The sequence below is a fragment of the Manis pentadactyla genome, chromosome 4, assembly GCF_030020395.1.
Source record: "Manis pentadactyla isolate mManPen7 chromosome 4, mManPen7.hap1, whole genome shotgun sequence".
Classification (NCBI taxonomy): domain Eukaryota; kingdom Metazoa; phylum Chordata; class Mammalia; order Pholidota; family Manidae; genus Manis; species Manis pentadactyla.
Window position 1 is genome coordinate 67,174,101 of NC_080022.1, and position 21,618 is coordinate 67,195,718.

At 36.8% G+C, this 21,618-nt stretch overlaps 1 long non-coding RNA gene across 1 annotated transcript in view; it reads left to right on the forward strand.

Annotated features, from left to right (window-relative positions):
* Nucleotides 1–21,618, forward strand: part of LOC130683371 (uncharacterized) — a 261,280-nt gene that overhangs the window by 152,366 nt on the left and 87,296 nt on the right. The window contains exon 2 of the long non-coding RNA XR_008997043.1: nt 306–561. This is a non-coding gene — a long non-coding RNA (uncharacterized LOC130683371). The remainder of the gene's footprint in view (nt 1–305; nt 562–21,618) is intronic.

Genomic DNA, 21,618 nt, shown 5'->3' on the forward strand with positions numbered 1-21,618 from the left:
GACACTAGACCTCAGCAGGAGAACTAGCCACAAAAGGAAGGTTTGGAAGTACACAGATGAATAGGCTGCTAAAAGTAGGTTCAGATGGAATTCTTGATGGCATACTTCTGTGGCTTCTTAAAAAACATACTTGATACTGTTTCTCCATTTAATACCCACTATATTTAGTTGTATCTGTGATGTAAGAATCCCTAAAGTTTTCCATCTTGAATTACAAATCATATTTCTTCCTCTTCTGAAATTCTCCCTAGTAGATTGAGGGTGACCCATCCCTGAAACACCCTTGCCATTTTCCTGTCTTACAGATATTTGCACCAAGAGTTGCTGACCTACTCCTGGTAGAAGAAATTTGAGAGAGTTTGGCAGCCAAACCAATCATGTGTGCAATGAGGAGAATCTGAGGATCAGGGACAGGAAAAGGATGGCAGCCACCCTGTCTCCTGGACACTGTGGAGTGGGATTCCCTCCACTGAAATGCATTTGAAGGACACTGAAACTGAACACCCTTTGGATTCCATGCTCCTACGGTTGGCAGCAGTGGGGTATCGCCTATAAAAAGAGGTAAAACAACCTGTTGAGGTGCCACTCCTTTAGCAGAACATTAAGAAGTATCGCATTAAATATATATGGTTGCGTGTGCATGCATACATGCATGTGTGTAATTATTTCATAAGAAGGTGATGACAGGTAAATGTGAAAATAAATGACATGTGCAAAAGATGAAAAGACAGAAAAGGGGGCATAAGTCAAGAAAAAGTAAAACCTGCTTATTTGCCTATTTCTTTCCTCTTGCCACAAAAATTGAACCTAAATTCTAGTGTCTGATGTCCTCTTGATAACTGAATCCTGGAAGATGTACTTTGAAAGACTTGGATGTTAATCTGATACTAATTCAAACCTTTAGTTCAAAAATTGGATTGGAAATCTTTGAAGAGCAGGCTTTCTCATGAGATTCCCATTACTTCTATTCTTACTGATAAGCCACAGGTATGAGAGAGACATCCATTTTTGTGCTATCTTTGGATCCTTCACTACAAGAGAAGAGGTACAGAAAAAAAATGGGGTTTGCTTTGATTCAGGTTTCAGAGGAAAGTTTCAATCAATTCGAATTTTGTCTGAAGCCACTCTACTATAATAGCTTAAAGACTTTATGAGATACGCGTATGATGTTACTTTCCGTGTAAATGCCAACTTCAAGCGAGGGAGCTGATCTGTCCTTATGAATAGGGTCTAGTTCTGTCTTGCTTCCTGACATATGAAGTTGACCTTAGATAAGTAATTAATTTACTTTATTCCTCAGTTTCCTTACTCCTACAGTGGGGCTAGTTTAGAAATACATGGTTGGTAATGTGATTTGAGTTACTTGGTCAATGCTGACACTTATGTATATGTGATATTATTATTAATACTTAAGAAAAGCATGTATATATATGTATATGTGTATATCCTGGGTGTGAGATTGCTTTGCACTTTTCAACGGGAGTAGCCTGTCAGAAGAACCAGCTGTGTGAACAGGGACTGTGCACAGGTGCTCAGTCCCCTCTGCTCCTCTGGGACACATGTATAAACTTTAGTCAATGAACACATATGTACTTTAGTCATGAAGTGCTTGAGAAATGCATATTGTCCTTCTTTTTGCCCCCTGGACATGACTCTGCTAGTGACTCTAATTTTCATCAGCAGAGGAAATTTATTTGGCCACTATATGATATAAACACTTGAATGCTGAGTATTATCGATGGTCTAGTTTTTTCCCACTACACCTGCTCAATAAAATTACAGTGACAAAGGAGCAGTGTTTACTTTTTATCTACAGACAGAAAATTACTTGACTATTCCAGAAAGAAAGGACTCAGAACAGGTTTAATTTTAACCCTATCGAGTCCTCTTAGAGATTCCGATTTATAGGATTAAACCTCCTTCCTGAGAATTATCAATATACTTTAAATATCAGCTTATATCTACAAGTCAACCCTTGAGGCTGAAATGGAAAATAATTGCCAAAGTTCCTAGGTCTGTAGTAAGAAGGAACATTTCCCACAATCAGCTCCTACATTATAGTCTATAAATAAAAATATCACTAAGGAAATGTCTTCTTCGGAATGATGTACTCCCTGTGGCATGGCATAATAAGCTTGGCTATGCTACTCACACTGAATAACTAACAAGCTGATTGAGAATTCAGGTTTATTAAGCATGGATAAAAATCCCTTATACAAAAACAATGCACAGTTGCATATGTTACCTCCTTTGTGTTTTTTTTTTTTCATGAAAGATAAAATTTAGAGAGCAGTCAGCTTTTATGTACAGTGTCTGCTTTATTTCAAAGACAGCTTTGCTCCTCTAACCTGGACATAAATGAAAATAGAGTATGTAGTTTTATGTTTTTCTTAAGGTTAAAATCTAAGACATTGACTTTCTACTAGGATGCTTAAGAGGTGATACATTCTTCTGTAAAAGCTATGGCATATTGGTGGCTATATACTAGTACAAAAGAGCTATAGTTATGTGCTAAGAGCAGGGGATATTTATGGAGAGTGAGAGAGGCATTGAGATTTCTTTGCTGCATTGTCCCACATGTCTAAGAAGATATATATTGAAATAAAATAAAAAGTCACACCACCTGCTCTTAATTGTTATTGTGTATTTTCTGTTGTTTATGTTGTTTTAATTAAATATCACAGCTTATTTCATTCATCATTTCTGTGATGGAGATAAGCAGATATGACATATGAAATGTTCATTCCGGTTATGTCAATCCTATTGATTACACATTAAAATCACCATGTGCTCCTATTCATGCCATTATCAGTTAAATATAAATATGCTACTATAGTGCGTACACATGCACATACGCGCAGATACATTTATTGTTAAAGTATATTGTGTTAGTATGGAAAATTGGTGGATACAATCACTGTAAGAATTACAGTCACTTATTAGAGAAATGAAAAGTCTGAACTTATTCTTACATTCATTTTTTTAACAAATATTCATTGAGCACCTAATATGTACCTACCATGTTCTAGGTACTACAGTTAGAGCAGTGAATAAAAAACAGACCCTATCTCTGCTGTTTTGGAATTCATATAACACTAGAAAAGACTGACTATATGCTAGATAACTCATCAACAGAGTCTTCTTTAGACATATATTATAAGGATAAAAAGAACAATAAATAAGCAAAGGGAGTAGCCACTGAAACTTGAGCTAAGATAGTCAGGGAAGACTTCAGTGAAAAGGTCTATTCATTTATTACTGCTACTGAAACAAATGAGCACGCATTTAGTGGCTTGAAACAATACAAATTTATTCTTACAGTTCTAGAGGTCAGAAGTCTAATTACAAGTGTTGGTGGGTGTGTTCCCTTACCTCTTCCAGCTTCTAGAAGCTGCCTGCATTCCTCAGCATTTACCCCCTTACTCACATCACTCTAACCTCTTGCTTCCATTGTTTCATGTTCTACCACTTACTCTGAACCTTATGACTCACTCTTCTCATAAGGACACATGTGAATAGATTGGATCTACCTGGATAACCCAAAATAACCTTCCCATCTCAAGATCCTTAACTTAATTATATTTGCAAAGTTGCTATTGCCATATGAAGTAAAATATTAATAGATTCTAGGGATTAGGCATTGACATGTTGGTATGGGGACGAGGAATTACTGAACCTACTACAAAAAGTAAAATTTGTGTGAACATCTAAGAGATGGACCTAGCCATGTAATATATTTTAGGGAAGAACTTTCTAGGAAGGGTAAAATATATAAACTCTATGGTACTGAACAGAAGTGCTTATGATATATTCAAGAGATAGGAAAAAAGTCATGGGGGAGAGTTGTGAGGTCAGATAGGTGATACTGTGATAGGGAGGGATATAGAACGTCTAAGATGTGATGTCAGTCACATAATAAGAGTTTTTCGTGATGAATGACTTAAGGATACATTGGATGATTTTGAGGAATTAGTGACATTATACATGTTATTTTTAACAGGATTACTTTGATGCTGAGCTGAGATGCTGGCCTCAGCTGTACTGTGAATAGCTGCTTGGATGCTATTGAAATAAGTCAATAGCAGAAGCAGAAGACCAATCAGAAGGGCATTGTAATAGTCTAGGTGAGAAATTTTGGTAACCTAGACAAGGATATTGGACTGGGTATGGGGAAAAGTGGTCATATTCTTCTTAGATTTTGAAGGTAGGACTAACAGAATTGGCTGAAAAGTGAGAGAATGAGAAGCATCAATGGTAACATCATGGTTTGGGGCCTGAACAACTGAAGGAGTAGAGCTGTCATTAACTGAATTGGAGAAGGTTTGGTACATCCAGTTTTGAAAGGAGGATCGAGAGGTTAGTTTGAGATATACTGAATTTGGAATTATTTGTCATACAAGTGGAAACTAAGTTTAAAGGTATAGTATACAAAAATAAATTCAGAAATCATCAATTTATAATGGGATTAAATCCAAGAGATTGAATGAGATCAACTAGGGAGTAGGTGTAGAGAGAAAAGCGAAAATGACCAAGGTTTCAGCCTTAGAGCCTTAGGGCATTCTTGTGTTTAGAAGTTGTAGAAGGATGGGCTTCGTGGACTTGATATCTGTATAGTTGCAACGGGCCCCAAGCTTGTTCTAAAAATTTCATTCTTGCCCTGTAATTCTTAATTTTTTACAAACAGGCCACACATTTTAATTTTGCACTGGGCTCTACAAATTACATAACTGATTCTGGTTGAAGATCTATAAAGGAATCAAGAAACCAGTAAAAAAGACCAGGCAGGTAAAATAAAAATCAAGTAAGTATGGGATGTGGAAGCCAGATAAATAATGAATTTCTGGGAGAAGAGAGTGATAAATCTTATAAACACTTGCTAAGAGGTCACATAAGGTAAAGATTGGGAAATGGCCACTAAAGTTGACAATGAGCAAGGCTTTGGTGTCCTTGAGAAGAACAACTTGATAGAGTGGGAGGGGGAAATCTTGACTGTAGTGGATTTATTCCTTTTTAAAATGTTAATTAAACAATTTGGAGAATGATAGGTAACTGTCGGAGACTTTTGCTCCACAGAAGTTAAAAAAGTGAAGCAGGGTTCAGAGACAGGTAACAGCATGAGTATATGCCACTTATACCAAGGAGGAAGAGAGAGGCAAGTTGATGAAGTAGGAGAGCAAGAGGGAATAGCTGTTGGAACCAGGATGTTTGAATAGGAAGGGAGTCTCAGAGCTGGTGTTCAGTGGAGGGGGTTACCTTAAGTAGGAGCAGGGAGAGACCATCCATTCTAACAATCTAGAAATTATAGTATGTGGTTCCTGAGTAGATAAGAGGACATATGTGGAGGTGGTTGTAAACTCTTATGATCGTTCTAATTGTTTTTAGTGAAATAGGAGGGAAGATACTTGAGAGTGAGGATGAGGGATAAGGTATTGTAAACTTGAGGAAAGAGAGATAACTACAGAGAATTGAAAGAATAGAAGAGATAAGTAAAGGAAATATAATGTGATTACCAGGTAATATTAAGGGCCTATATATATGGTCACTGATCATAAAGTTAAATTTTCTCTATGGGTTGTTTGTTTTCTCCTTCCAATTTCATCTGGCTTTGCCAGTGCAGGCACGAAAGAGTAGAGTCAGATCCAACAAGGGTCATTATTTTGTGAAGACAGTGTGTTAAAACAGCAGAAAAAGGCAAGGAAGGTGAGAGGAAAAGCAAGATAACAGTGGTGATGATGTTTTTTGGAACGTGACTTACACAAGGAGCAAAGAGAACATGATGAGAAACGAGAGAATGTGGCTGGGTCAATTGATTCAAGGTACAAATGTGAGTGAAGGATTGTTGGAACTGAGATAACAGAGCAAATGAAGAAGAAAGAGACTAGGAGGTGGCACGGGGGGAGGGATGTTTAAAGCTAAAAACTATAGAGTATTTATAGTTATTGACAATAATGAGGCGAGTAGGATGACTGTGGGAGTGTGGGGCCGAGACTGGGTAGAAACCAAGCTCATTGGAGGAGAAGATCAAGGATCCAAGGGGCTAGGGCGCTGAGAGGATAATCTGTGTGAATAGTGTGATCACCAGTAGTGACCGCCAATAAGAAAGGTGTTGTAAAGAGTCATCTATAACCAGGTGCTAATATATTCATGGAGTGAGTGTTATTAACACCTGGAAGGTTGGCAGGTTGCTACAACATGGGGGGAGGGCGTTTTGTTTTAGAATGAGATTCAAAGCAAAGGAATTTTTTTGATAAGCAAGGGAAAACGGTCTGGAAGTGGCAATGTGAAACAATGAAGAAAGAAACCTCATGTCCAGGAATTGTGTTCTGAGAAGGAAAACAGCCACCATTTGAGAGAGCTTCAAGAACAGCTGTATCATTAGAGAATAAGATTTCGACTTGAGAAAGAAGGTGAAAAGAATATTCATAGGAAAGATTGAGAATAATGGTGATTTTGGTGATGATGAAATCCCTTAAAATATCCTTTCGTTGAAGTGTGGCAGGCTTTTAATAAAGTTTAAAAGATTGAAATTATGCAGGATATATTCTTAAACCACAAAGGAATGAAATTTGGAATAAATTACTAAAGATATCTGGAAAATTCCTAAATAATTAGAAATGAAGCAGCACATTTATAAACAATTACAAGGGAAATTAGAAAACATTTTCACCTAAATGAAAAAACAAAACAAAACAGATACTGTTAAAATTTGTGTAATGCAGAAAAGCAGGGGCTAGAGGGAAATTTGTAACTTTAAATGCTTTTATGAAAATAATGAAAGATCTTTATATCAATGATCTGTTTCCAATATAGGAAGCTTAAAAAAGAAAAGCAAATTAAATCAAGACAAGTAGAAAGGTAATATTAATATAGATTAGAAATCAATGAAAAAATAGATAAATGAGAGAGAAAAATAACAAAAATAAAATATAAATAAAATGGATTTCATCGAAATTAAACATTTTGGCTTTTCAATGAAATTCATTAAGAAACTGATAGGAAGTTGCTTTCTTATAAATTTTCAGCATGTGTAACTGAATAGTTTTACACCCAGATATATAAAGACTTGAAAATTCAAAAGTAAGAAGACAAAAATATATGATAAACAATGAGCCAAAAAATTAAGAATATGTTTCACAAAATAAATGATAAAATTTATTGGATAAAATTGGTAAACTCATGAATTATTATTATCATTTTTAGTAAATTAAAATGACAATGAGATACCACACCCACCAGAAAGTCTAAAATTAAAATATGACTGTACCAAGTGTTGGCGAAGATGGGGAATTAATGGAAATCATACATTGGTGGAGAGTGTAAAATTGTATAAACACTTTGGACAGCTGTTCGTAGCTTATAAAGTTAAACCTATATTTACCATTTGGCAGAGAAATTACACTCTTAGGTATTTTTCCAAGATTTCCTTTAAAAAACAGCATGTCAATCAACAAGTGAATGGATAAACAAACTACAGTACATTCATACTATGAAGTATTACTTAGCTATGACCAGATATCAATTACTAACACATGCAACAATATGGAAGAATCACAAGACCATTCTGGGTAAAGGAAGCTAGACATATAATAATCCCTACTGTAAATTATATTATGTGAATTATAAAACTGACAAAATTCATCTGTAATGCTGGAAATAAGATCAGTGATTGCTTGGAGAAGGAAAAGGGAGTCATTTTGATTGAAAAGAGGTATGGGGGCTTTTTGGTAAAGAACGAATTCCTATAATTGATTGGGACAGTGGTTACACAGTAGATGCATTTGTATATGTATCAATCATTTATATTAACTGTATTTCAATAAAGTAAAAATAAATCACTTGACATCTATTATTTTACGGTATATCTGGAAAATAAGCAAGGAAAAATCATTTTTTAAGAAAACAAAAACATCCTTTTTTGTTGTTTTGTGCTTTTTGTAATTCTTGTGTTTGAGTAATTTGAAGGGATAGCTAGCTTTGTTTAGCATCTTATGGCATTTTCACAACCAATGCAGCATTATTATTAAGAGCATACCTATTAACTTGATAAGGCAGATTTGTTTTTAGTGAAAATATGACTTTTGTTTCTAAAATATGTCTAAAGGAAATGTTTACATTTTGGAGATTTCTTATTCCCTCTGAGTAGTTAATGAACTTTAATAAGTTTAATTTCAAATTTTTCATAATACATAAAAGTATACTCATCTGTTCTTCATCTCCACCAACTCCCCCTACTCAGGAAAAAATAAAATTCGTTTATGGTGTAAGGAGTAGGTTGTAGAAGCAAATAAGATGATTAAATAAAGCATCATGTTTTTTTACATTTCTTGGTCTATGGTATATTTAAATTAAGTTGAAAAGTTTTGATTGTTCTTGGCCCAATGATACCATAAAACTCTGAATAATTTCTTTTCTTCCAAAATCATTTTTGATTTTTTATGGAATTATTTGCTGCACTAATAGCCTTCTTTTGATTTTGATTCTTAGACTTTTTGTTTCTTGGTTGCACAAATTGTCTTCCTTTTACAGCCTTCTGTCCCTTCTCATCACCAAACAGTCCCCCATGGCTGGTGGGTGTGGTGCTGGAAAGAAGACTACGTGATCTTTCTGGACCCATTCAGTGATGATGCTCTGTTTCCTTTGCTGGTATCTCACAAACTACTTTTCTCATCTTATTTATTGAGCCTAAGTTAATAATAAGCCTAATTCAAGCTTTAATTGAATGAGAACATGTCTCTGATGGGAAAGTGCTACCTGCCCTTAGTGTTGTTTTAGTCTCTCCTTTGAAGTTATTTCCTTTAGTCTCTAAATATAGCTCACTCTGAAAATTACTTCCCCAGTACCTTGGGGAAAAAAAAACTCCATATATATATATATATATATATATACATATATATGACTTTTAAATTGTAAGTCTCCAAGGATTAGTGAGACTATGCTCTGCATATTGTGTTTAATACAGTGTAATCACATAATAAATGTTAATGGAAATTAAGGAAAATAATACTGTACATTTTCTCAATAAGAGAATAGTTATTTTCTCTAAAATTAAATGAATTTCAATTTATGGGGGTAGTAAAGTCTGGAAAAAAACAATACTCTCAATGAGTGTTATGGAAATGACTTTTTAGAACAGGGAGAAAATCATGAAGAAATCTGGGAAGATTTGAAATAGGATGACCCAAGGATGGAGAAATTTTATTTCTGCTGTGAATACAATTAAGAGTTTTGTGAAATTGTTAAATAACATTTTTGTTTTTGACTGTGTCATATACTAGTCTAAAAATAAATAAAATTATGTGGTATTTATTACAGAGCTAAAGCAAAAACAAGAGAGGAATATTATCACTCAGTGGACTCGAATTCAGGATGACTTCCAAATCTGAATAACATTTCATTAAAAAGAAAAAGAAAGTGGGAGAAACTAACAACAAAACAGGTTATTTTATTCCTTTATATTGGAACAAGAAAACTATGTTTGAGAGGTTACTTTTTCTTTCTTCCTCTTTATTTTCATAGTAATATAAAAATCTACTTTTTGGATAAAAGCCATTTTGTAGACTTGAGAGAAAATCTGGACCAACTGATTTCAATAGCTCCGGTCATTGGGGTACTAATTATAACAAGTTAAAAATAGACATATATATATATATCCTTTTTTTCTTCCTCCTGGATGCTACAGATGAATTGTGCCTCTGGCAGCCCATAATTCCTTTTTAAAAAAATGATGTTCAGTAACATTTACAGCAATCAGAATAGACACTTTTTTAAAGAATAAGTGATCTGAACTTATATTTGAACTATACATTGGCCACTGGTGTGTGTGTGTGTGTGTGTGTGTGTGTGTCCCAGTTATTGCTCTTTGTCTACATCCCTATAAAGTGACCTAAAGAAGACCCCAGGTCGGAGATCAGGAGTCATGGGGCACACGTGCCTCCTGGCTGACTTTCACAACCTTTCTGTGGAATACTGACTGACTTGTTTCCAGGCACATCCACAGGCCTCCTTTGCACGCAATTGGCCAACCTTCAAACTTCCATCTGTAAGAAACATGCACATAAAGCACAGAGTGTAAGATGTAGACACTACTGAATGGGAATGAGGCTGAGATGTCGTGTAGCCCACAACCTGCTTCACTGCCTGAAGGTGGCACACACTAGTCATAAAAATTGGGAACCTTGTGAAAACAATTTCAGCATAAGTTTCTTTCTTATGATAATTTTTAATACTTGCTATTTTCACTGTATCGACTAACACTGAGTGCTCATTATATACCAAACACCGTACCAAGTGATACTGGCAAGAGGTCTGTTTCCACTTTTTGTGATGTCTGAAGTAATCATTTCTTTCCCCGAGTCTGTGCCTGATTTCATCCTCCTTGAGGAAAACTTCCAGTCGAGGTGAGGAAGATGAATGTTCACTCATGGATCACATTCATGGCAATGACTGCCACGCCTGAACTCTCATGTGCAACTTCAGCAGCGCTCATGCGTGCTTCCCATTCAGAAAAACGGATCAGCCATTTCTGGAGTCAGGAAACCTGGATTCACCACCAAGTAATGTGGGATACTACGTCTCTTCCTGAACCTTTACAAACTTATTTCTCTCATTTATAAAGGGAGATCCTGTCTAAATCCTTTACACTTAAAGTTTCATGTGTTAGGGACTGAGGATTGCAGGGTAGGGCCTTCTGTCTGAAACATCTCTTCTTAGTACCTAAAATGACCCCATCATAAATGTATGCATGTTGTTTATAAATATTTTCCTTTTCAAAACTTTCTGTTAAAGTGCATATTCTTATGTTGGTTTGGTCCCAAATGATCATGAGGCTTTAGCTCATAGCTGTCCTTGAGTGAAGAGTGCCTGGTGGTGACCATATTAGTGAGGCAGGTAGAAGAACCAGGAAGGGGCGAGTAGTATTGGAGGCACAGAAGCCAAGTGTACATTTTATCTATGTGGGGAAAAGTGTGTGCATTGCCTGCAGCACACCTGTGTGGATCCTCTGATCCACAACTCTGAAAGCTAGAGGTAACTGATAGCAGTGCAAAATAATTCTTGTCTAGAGACGTGCAAAAGTGAATCGTAGCTTGTGAATACCTTCTCCCTGGGCCATAAAAGTTTTGCCTTCATTCATAAACTCATTTCAATATTGCCTTCTAAAAAGGTGTCTGTCCTTGGATTCCCCTGTGAATTAGTTTTATCACTTCACCAGTTTCCTTATTAGTTTGCATAATTTCTTTACTATATAATTATTTTTTGTATCTGTATGAGAGTCATAACTTTACTCTATGTGGGGAAAATATCTTTAACATCCAAGTCTCAGTTTTGCTTTCACCTCCCCTTGGATGTGCTTGTTGCCCAAGGATCATGAGCAGAGCTTCCGTGTGGAGTGCCGTGGTGAGCGCCGTGGTAGAGGCCAAGGCCAGTGGACCCAGCATCTGATATGGCAAAAAGAGACTACCTGATTCAGAAATCCCCTTCCCTTGCCCTGTAATCTTCTCATCCTCTTTTTTTTTCTTTCTTTGCTTTATTTCTTTCTGCCTTGGGAAGTAAAGTAAATGAGATGATTTTTTTCATTATGATGGATGATACAAGCATAGGTAGATTGCCTCTCATTTATAATGAAATTGATAAAGTATTCGAATTAAAAGGATTATTTTTCAATGCTACAAAGATTAAATACCTCTCCTTATCAAAAGAGGAGAAATGTGACATACCACTTTGTTCTGATTGAGATTTTTACAGTAAAAAAATCTCAAAAAGAATGCCACAGAGACAGAGTGGAGGGTGATTCGGCGACCTCTTCTGTGCACACAGGAAGGGACTGAGAGTGTGAGAGGAGCTGCGGTACAGGACTGCCAGCACTGGGCTCAGTCACCATTACCTGGGCTGGCAGGTTAATTAAATCAGAAGGTATGCCTGCCAGCTTCTTTGGAAGACTTTCTTCTTCTCACTCCATTATATGCTCTGAACTTTATGTTGTGTCATTGTGATAAAATGAAGAATCACAGAATAAAAAAGATAGCCTTTAGCTCAACAATTTAAACCATTTTCTACATCATTGTAACATTCTATGTATTTTCTAACTACATAAAGGGGTAAAAAACCATCCCAGAATGGACACATTCAATAATTTCTATTACAAGTGGACATGACTCATTACTTTGACTATGGCCTTTATTTTTCTTCATCTTCAGATCGGTTTATGAGAAATGTAGAATGCTATTGTGCCATTACACTTATGAAGTCAGAGGAACCAAAGCTGCATCCACGAAGTGAAGAGTTTATATGATTATCTGGATTTTTAAAAATCTACTTCTTCATTCCTTCTTACTATAAAATTAAGCAAATTCAATAAATATTTACTGAAGAGTCTCGCACTTGGGACACAGCAGTTAATAAAAAAGACAATCTTCATCCTCATGGACCTCAAATTATAAATGAGAATTTAAATTCAAATTTAAATATAATTTTTTTTGAGAGGGCATCTCTCATATTTATTGATCAAATGGTTGTTAACAACAATAAAATTCTGTATAGGGGACTCAATGCACAATCATTAATCAACCCCAAGCCTAATTCTCAACAGTCTCCGATCTTCTGAAGCATAACGAACAAGTTCTTACATGGTGAACAAGTTCTTACATGGTGAACAGTGCAAGGGCAGTCATCACAGAAACTTTCGGTTTTGATCACGCATCATGAACTATAAACAATCAGGTCAGATATGAATATTCGTTTGATTTTTATACTTGATTTATATATGAATCCCACATTTCTCCCTTATTATTATTATTATTATTATTATTATTATTATGTTTAATAAAATGCTGAAGTGGTAGGTAGATGCAAGATAAAGGTAGAAAACATAGTTTAGAGCTGTAAGAGGGCAAATGTAGATGATTAGGTGTGTGCCTATAGACTAAGTATTAATCCAAGCTAGACAAGGGCAACAAAACATCCACGGATGCAGAAGATTTCTCTCAAAACAGGGGGGGTGAGGTTCTAAGCCTCACCTCTGTTGATCCCCAATTTCTCACCTGATGGCCCCCCTGCGACTGTGCCTGTCTTAGGTTGTTCCTCCCTTGAGGAATCTTACCCATCTCTGGCTAACCAGTCATCTTCCGGGACCATAAGGGAAATGTAGAGTTGGTAAGTGAGAGAGAAGCAATATTGTTTGAAAAGGTTAGCTTTTTACTTCTTTGCAGATTTATGCCCTGTGGCTTTCATGCCCACCATTTGTCTTGAGGTATCTTTACCACTTGGAAGAATTATGATACTCGGTAAATTTGATATGAGGCACGAATTCTACTTAAGGGTTATAATTAGTAAGGAAGAAGAAAAGCTACAGAAGTAGCAGACGGAAGAAAACATGGGAAGATTGATTATTTCTTTGACATATCTTCTTGCAGAGTAACATAAGCATGTATAGGTTTTAAACTACTAATTAAATTGCGCACACACATTAACCTAATAGGAATACAGCTACATAACCAAAGCAGACCTACAATTACCAGCCATCTCCAGTGAAACCAAGAAATCCAGTTAGGCACTCTAGGCATTTGTGAAAACTTATCAATGATATGATGGATATTGTCTAACTGAATTTGAATAGTTTGAGAAAAATCAGACAAATTAAAACAACACATTCCTGGGAACAGTTCACATCCCATATATTCTTTTAACAGTAGATTAGAAGTCTATAGTCACACGATTTTGGAGCACTGCAACTTGCACTTCTCCTAATTCTTGGTTGAGTTCCAACAGTATAGATCCAGTCAAATTTGTTGTTTTACTGTATGCACAGGCCAGCTTAGATATCTCCTTCTTCATTCCAATGGCAAGTCCAGGAACCTGTGGGATGAATGCAGATACAACTGTAACAGCGCCAGTATCTTTGTTGAAGATTTTTCATGATCATCTTCTGGAATGACTCTTCCAGAGGATGTTGATGTTGGAAGTTCTTCTTCATATCATATCTTAATTCATTTTCTGTGTAGCCAAATTAGGCTTTGATCCTCTGTATAAACACAAACAAACCGTTTGCCCACACTTTGATATGACCTTTATACCATTGTGAAGAACTTATTGGAGATCACCACACAGGAACTGATTTTTATTATTTTTTTAAGAGAAAGGAATATTATCAGAAAAATGTACTTCCATAGCTGATCATCTGACACCCTTTAAAAGATCAAAATTAAGGATATGTAAAACATGCATTAATCGTTGATTGGCAGTTAGTTTTATCCTATCAGGGAGTAATCCCCCTTTTCTTTCTCTCTTTTTTTTTTGTTATCATTAATCTACAATTACATGAAGAATATTATGTTTACTAGGTTCTCCCCTATACCAGGTTCCCCCCACAAACCTCATTACAGTCACTGTCCATCAGCATAGCAAAATGTTGTAGATTCACTACTTGTCTTCTCTGTGTTGAACAGCCCTCCCCTTTCTCCCACCCCCCCATTATGCATGCTAATCATAATACCCCCTTTCTTCTTTCCCCCTTATCCCTCCCTACCCACCCATCCTCCCCAGTCCCTTTCCCTTTGGTAACTGTTAGTCCATTCTTGGGTTCTGTGATTCTGCTGCTGTTTTGTTCCTTCAGTTTTTCCTTTGTTCTTATAATCCACAGATGAGTGAAATCATTTGGTATTTCTCTTTCTCCGCTTGGGTTATTTCACTGAGCATAATACCCTCTAGTTCCATCCATGTTGTTGCAAATGGTAGGATTTGTTTTCTTCTTATGGTTGAATAATATTGCATTGTGTATATGTACTACATCTTCTTTATCCATTCATCTACTGATGGACACTGAGGTTGCTTACAATTCTTGGCTATTGTAAATAGTGCTGCGATAAACATAGGGGTGCATCTGTCTTTTTCAAACTGGAGTGCTGCATTCTTAGGGTAAATTCCTAGGAGTGGAAAACCTGGGTCAAATGGTAAGTCTATTTTGAGCATTTTGAGGAACCTCCATGCTGCTTTCCACAATGGTTGAACTAATTTACATTCCCACCAGCAGTGTAGGAGGGTTGCCCTTTCTCCACAACCTTGCCAACATTTGTTGTTGTTTGTCTTTTGGATGGTAGCCATCCTTACTGGTGTGAGGTGATATCTCATTGTGGTTTTAATTTGCGTTTCTCTGATAATTAGCGATGTGGAGCATCTTTTCATGTGTCTGTTGGCCATCTGAATTTCCTTTTTGGAGAACTGTCTGTTCAGTTCCTATGCCCATTTTTTAATGGGATTATTTGTTTTTTGTTTGTTGAGGTGGGTGAGCTCTTTATATATTTTAGATGTCAATCCTTTATCAGATCTGTTATTTACAAATATATTCTCCCATACTGTAGGGTAACTTTTTGTTCTTTTGATGGTGTCTTTTGCTGTACAGAAGCTTTTCAGTTTAATATAGTCCCACTTGTTCATTTTTGCTTTTGTTTTCCTTGCCTGACCTTGGTCAGGAGATATGTTCAGGAAGAGGTCACTCATGTTTATGTCTACGAGATTTTTGCCTATTATTTTTTCTAAGAGTTTTATGGTTTGATGACTTACATTCAGGTCTTTGATCCATTTCGAATTTACTTTTGTGTATGGGGTTAGACAGTGGTCCAGTTTCATTCTCTTACATGTAGCTGTCCAGTTTTGCCAGCACCATCTGTTGAAGAGACTTATTTCCCCATTGTATGTCCATGGCCCCTTTATCGAATATTAGTTGACCATATATGTTTGGGTTAATATTTGGAGTCTCTATTCTGTTGCATTGGTCTGTGGCTCTGTTCTTGTGCCAGTATCAAATTGTCTTGATTACTGTGGCTTTGTAGTAGAGCTTGAAGTTGGGGAGTGAGATCTCCCCAACTTTATTCTTCTTTCTCAGGATTGCTTTAGCTATTCGGGTTCTTTGGTGTTTCCATCCAAATTATTGAACTATTTGTTCCAGTTCGTTGAAGAATGTTGCTGGTAATGATAGGGATTGCATCAAATCTGCATGTTGCTTTGGGCAGGATGGCCGTTTTGACGATACTAATTCATCCTAGCCACGAGCATGGGATGAGTTTCCACTTGTTAGTGTCCCCTTTAATTTCTCTTAAGAGTGACTTGTAGTTTTCAGAGTATAAGTCTTTCACTCCTTTGGTTAGGTTTATTCCTAGGTATTTTATTATTTTTGTTGCAGTTGTGAATGGAGTTGTTTTCCTGATTTCCCTTTCTATTGGTTCACTGTTAGTGTTTAGGAAACCCACAGATTTCTCTGTGTTAATTTTGTATCCTGCAACTTTGCTGTATTCTGATATCAGTTCTAGCAGTTTTGGAGTGAAGTCTTTAAGGTTTTTTATGTACAATATCATGTCATCTGCAAATAGTGACAGTTTAAATTCTTCTTTACCAATCTGGATTCCTTGTATTTCTTTGTTTTGTCTGATTGCCATGGCTAGGACCTCCAGTACTATATTAAATAACAGTGGGGAGAGTGGGCATCCCTGTCTAGTTCCCAATCTCAGAGGAAAAGCTTTCAGCTTCTCACTGTTCAGTATGATGTTGGCTGTGGGTTTATCATATATGGCCTTTATTATGTTGAGGTACTTGCCTTCTATACCCATTTTGCTGAGAGTTTTTATCATGAATGGATGTTGAATTTTGTCGAATGCTTTTTCAGCATCTATGGAGAAGACCATGTGGTTTTTGTCCTTCTTTTTGTTGATGTGGTGGATGATGTTGATGGATTTTCGAATGTTGTACCATCTTTGCATCCCTGGGATGAATCCCACTTGGTCATGGTGTATGATCCTTTTGATATATTTTTCAATTCGGTTTGCTAATATTTTATTTAGTATTTTTGCATCTACATTCATCAGGGATATTGGTCTGTGATTTTCTTTTTTGGTGGGGTCTTTGCTTGGTTTTGGAATTAGGGTGATGTTGGCTTCATAGAATGAGTTTGGGAGTATTACCTCCTATTCTATTTTTTGGAAAACTTTAAAGAGAATGGGTGTTATGTCTTCTCTGTGTGTCTGATAAAATTCCGAGGTAAATCTGTCTGGCCCAGGGGTTTTGTTCTTGCTTAGGTTTTTGATTACCGATTCAATTTCTTTACTCGTAATTGGTTTGTTTAACTTTTGTGTTTCTTCCTTGGTCAGTCTTGGAAGGTTGTATTCTTCTAGGAAGTTGTCTATTTCTTCTAGGTTTTCCAGCTTGTTGGCATATAGGTTTTCATAGTAGTTTTAATAATTCTTTATATTTCTGTGGAGTCTGTCGTGATTTTTCCATTCTCATTTCTGATTCTGTTGATACGTGATTCTCTTTTTCTCTTAATAAGTTTGGCTAGGGGCTTATCTATTTTGTTTATTTTCTCGAAGAACCAGCTCTTGGTTTCATTAATTTTTTTCTATTGTTTTATTCTTCTCAATTTTGTTTATTTCTTCTCTGATCTTTATTATGTCCCTCCTTCTGCTGCTTTTAGGCCTCATTTGTTCTTCTTTTTCCAGTTTTGATAATTGTGATGTTAGACTATTCATTTGGGACTGTTCTTCCTTCTTCAAGTGTGCCTGGATCACTACATACTTTCCTCTTAAGACTGCTTTCACTGTGTCCCACAGAAGTTGGGGCTTTGTGTTGTTGTTGTCATTTGTTTCCATATATTCCTTGATCTCTATTTTAATTTGTTCATTGATCCATTGATTATTTAGGAGCATGTTGTTAAGCCTCCATTTGTTTGTGAGCCTTTATGTTTTCTTTGTAGAATTTATTTCTAGTTTTATACCTTTGTGGTCGGAAAAATTGCTTGGTAGAATTTCAGTCTTTTGGAATTTACTGAGGCTCTTTTTGCGAGCTAGTATGTGGTCTTTTCTGGAGAATGTTCCATGTGCACTTGAGAAGAATGTATATCCAGTTGCTTTTGGATGTAGAGTTCTATAGATGTCTATTAGGTCCATGTGTTCTAGTGTGTTGTTCAGTGCCTCCGTGTCCTTACTTATTTTCTGCCCAGTGGATCTATCCTTTGGGCTGAGTAGTGTGTTGAAGTGTCCTAAAATGAATGCATTGCATTCTATTTCCCTTTTTAGTTCTGTTAGTATTTGTTTCACATATGCTGGTGCTCCTGTGTTGGGTGCATATATATATTTAGAATGTTTATATCCTCTTGTTGGACTGATCCCTTTATCATTATGTAATGTCCTTCTTTATCTCTTGTTACTTTCTTTGTTTCAAAGTCTATTTTGTCTGATATTAGTACTGCAACCCCTGCTTTCTTCTCTCTGTTGTTTGCCCGAAATATGTTTTTCCATCCCCTGACTTTTAGTCTGTACATGTCTTTGGATTTGAGGTTAGTTTCTTGTAAGCAGCATATAGATGGGTGTTGCTTTTTTATCCATTCTATTACTCTGTGTCTTTTGATTGGTGCATTCAGTCCATTTACATTTAGGGTGACTATTGAAAGATATGTACTTATTGCCATTGCAGACTTTAGATTCGTGGTTACCAAAGGTTCAAGGTTAGCTTACTTAGTATCTTACTGCCTAACTTAGCTCACTTATTGAGCTGTTATATACGCTGTCTGGAGATTCTTTTCTTCTCTCCCTTGTTATTCCTCCTCCTCCATTCTTTATATGTTGGTTTTTTTATTCTGTGCTCTTTTGTGTTTCCTTTAACTGCTTTTAGTGGGTAGTTGATTTTATTTTTTGCCTTTAGTTAGTATTTGGTTGGTCTGCTTTCTTTGCTATGATTTTATTTTCTCTGGTGACATGTTTAGTCTTAGGAGTGCTCCCGTCTAGAACAGTCCCTTTAAAATACCCTGTAGAGGTGGTTTGTTGCAAGCAAATTCCCTCAACTTTTGCTTGTCTGGAAATTCTTTAATCCCTCCTTCATATTTAAATGATAATCGTGCTGGATACAGTAACCTTGGTTCAAGGCCCTTCTGTTTCTTTGCATTAAATATATCATGCCATTCTCTTCTGGCCTGTAAGGTTTCTGGTGAGAAGTCTGATGATAGCCTGATGGGTTTTCCTTTAAAGGTGACCTTTTTCTCTCTAGCTGCCTTTAAAACTCTTCCCTTGTCCTTGATCTTTGCCATTTTAATCATTCTGTGTCTTTGTGTTGTGCTCCTTGGGTCCTTTCTGTTGGGACTTCTGTGTATTTCTGTGGTCTGTTTGATTATTTTCTCCCCCAGTTTGGGGAAGTTTTTAGCAATTATTTCTTCAAAGACACTTTCTATCCCTTTTTCTCTTTCTTCTTCTTCTGGTACCCCTATAATATGGATATTGTTCCTTTTGGATTGGTCACACAGTTCTCTTAATATTGTTTCATTCCTGGAGATCCTTTTATCTCTGTCTGTGTCAGCTTCTATGAGTTCCTGTTCTCTGGTTTCTATTCCATCAATGGCCTGTTGCATCTTATCCATTCTGCTTAAAAATCCTTCCAGAGTTTGTTTCATTTCTGTAATCTCCCTCCGGGCATCTGTAATCTCTCTCTGGACTTCATCCCTTAGCTCTTGTGTATTTCTCTGCATCTCCATCAGCATGTTTATGATTTTTATTTTGAATTCTTTTTTAGGAAGACTGGTTAGGTCTGTCTCTTTCTCAGGTGTTTTCTCTGTTTTCTTCGTCTGCCTGAAATTTTGCCTTTTTATGGCGATAGAGATAGTTTGCAGAGCTGGCAGGGTTGACGGCTGGAAGAACTTTCCTTCTTGCTGGTTTGTTGCCTTCCTCTCCTGGGAGAACAGCGACCTCTAGTGGTTTGTGCTGGACAGCTGAACACAGACAGGGCTTCTGATTCCTGCCTGGCTGCTATGGAGTTTATCTCCACTTTTGCTGTGGGCATGGCCTGCCTCTGGCTGCTGCTCCGATATGGTGGAGCCGCATTGGAGGAGGAGTGGCTGGGAGGCTATTTATCTCCATGAGGGTCCTCCGTGCTCCCTGCTGCCCAGGGGGTTAGAGTGCCCAGAGTTCCCCAGATTCCCTGCTGCTAGACTAAGTGTCCCAGGATGCTTCCATCCAGCAGTGGGGTCCCTGTCCCATTAAGTCTTCCGAAAAGCACTCGTTTTTCTTTGTCCCCAGGGCTCCAGCTGCAGGGACCTGCTCACAGGTCTTACTGTCCTGTTTCCCTAGTATCCAGGACCCCACGCATGCACTGTGTCTGCGCTCTGGTGCGGATGGCTAGTGCTCAGTGTTTAGCAGTCCTGGATTCCTTCTCCCTCCCCGCTCCAACTCCTCTCCCGCTGGGAGTTGGGGTGTGGGGCGCCCATGTCGCACCGAGCTGGGGCTTGTATCTTACCCCCTTCGTGAGGTGCTGTGTTCTCACAGGTGTGGATGTGGTCTGGATGTTGTCCTGTGTCTTTTGGTCTCTCTTTTAGGAAGAGTTGTCTTTGTTGTATTTTCAAAAATATATGTGGTTTTGGGAGGAGATTTCTGCTGCTTTACTCACACCACCATCTTGGCTCCCTCCTGTCTAAATATAATTTTTAAGTTAAAAAAAAATTAAAATAAGCAAAATTCTTAAATATGCATCCATACATACACAAAAATAGAGTTCTGATGGTTGTCAGTGCTATGTAGGTAATTAAAATATGATAATGTTATAAGGAATGAATGGGTTAACTATCTGTATTAGACCAAGGGGAAGTCCTCTCTCAGAAAGGTCTTTCTTTTAAACTGTTTTGGAAATGTCAAGAGGATTCAGTCCTACAAAGATATTGGAAGTTGAACTCATATGAAAATAAAGAGTAATAATATTACCTTATGATCTAGTAATTCCACCTTTGGGTGTATACCTAAGTAAATTGAAATAAGGATCTCAGAAATATTTAAATACCCATGTTCACAGCAGCATTAATCACAGTATTATTCACAAAAAGTAGAAACAACCATGTATAAATGAGTACCTGCATACATACACATAAACCCATATATAAATGTGTTGGCAATGAAGAATGTAGTGTTATTCAGTCTTAAAAAGGAAGGAAATCCTGATGCATGCTACAACATGAATAAACCTTGAAGATATGCCAAGTGAAATAAGCCAATCACAAAAAGCTAGAGAGTTCGCTTTGGTACCACTGAGGTATCCAGAGCAGTTAAATTCATAGATACAGAAAGTAGTTGCCAGGGGCTGGAGGAAGGGGGACATGGGGAATCATTATTCAGAGTTTCCATTTGCAAGGTGGAAATTTATGAAGATTGGGTGCCCAAAAATGTGCATGTACTTAACACTAGTGAACTGTACACTTAAAAATGGTTAAGATGGTAAATTTTATGCTACATGTATTTTACCTCAATTAAAAATAAAAAAGTGATGTATAAGAGAAAAAAGTACCTATATTTAACAGAAGACCATACTATTTAATATGTGCCTTTTTGTTTGTTTGTTTTTTAATTCAGCACAGGATTCATAGCAATAGAAAGGTAATCATTCCTGAGAAACTACTGCTGGTGAAATGGAGAGAAAGAGACAATATTCAGGGCCCATGTATCCTTTCTCCTTCCCAAGAATGTCAGCTCTTAGAAACTGGAACTTTGGTCTATCTTATTCCCTGTCGTATCTCCAGCACCTAGCACACAGCCTGACATATCATACACATTCAGTACATTTGTTTACTTAATTAATTGGTTAATGAAGAGAAGGTGTTAG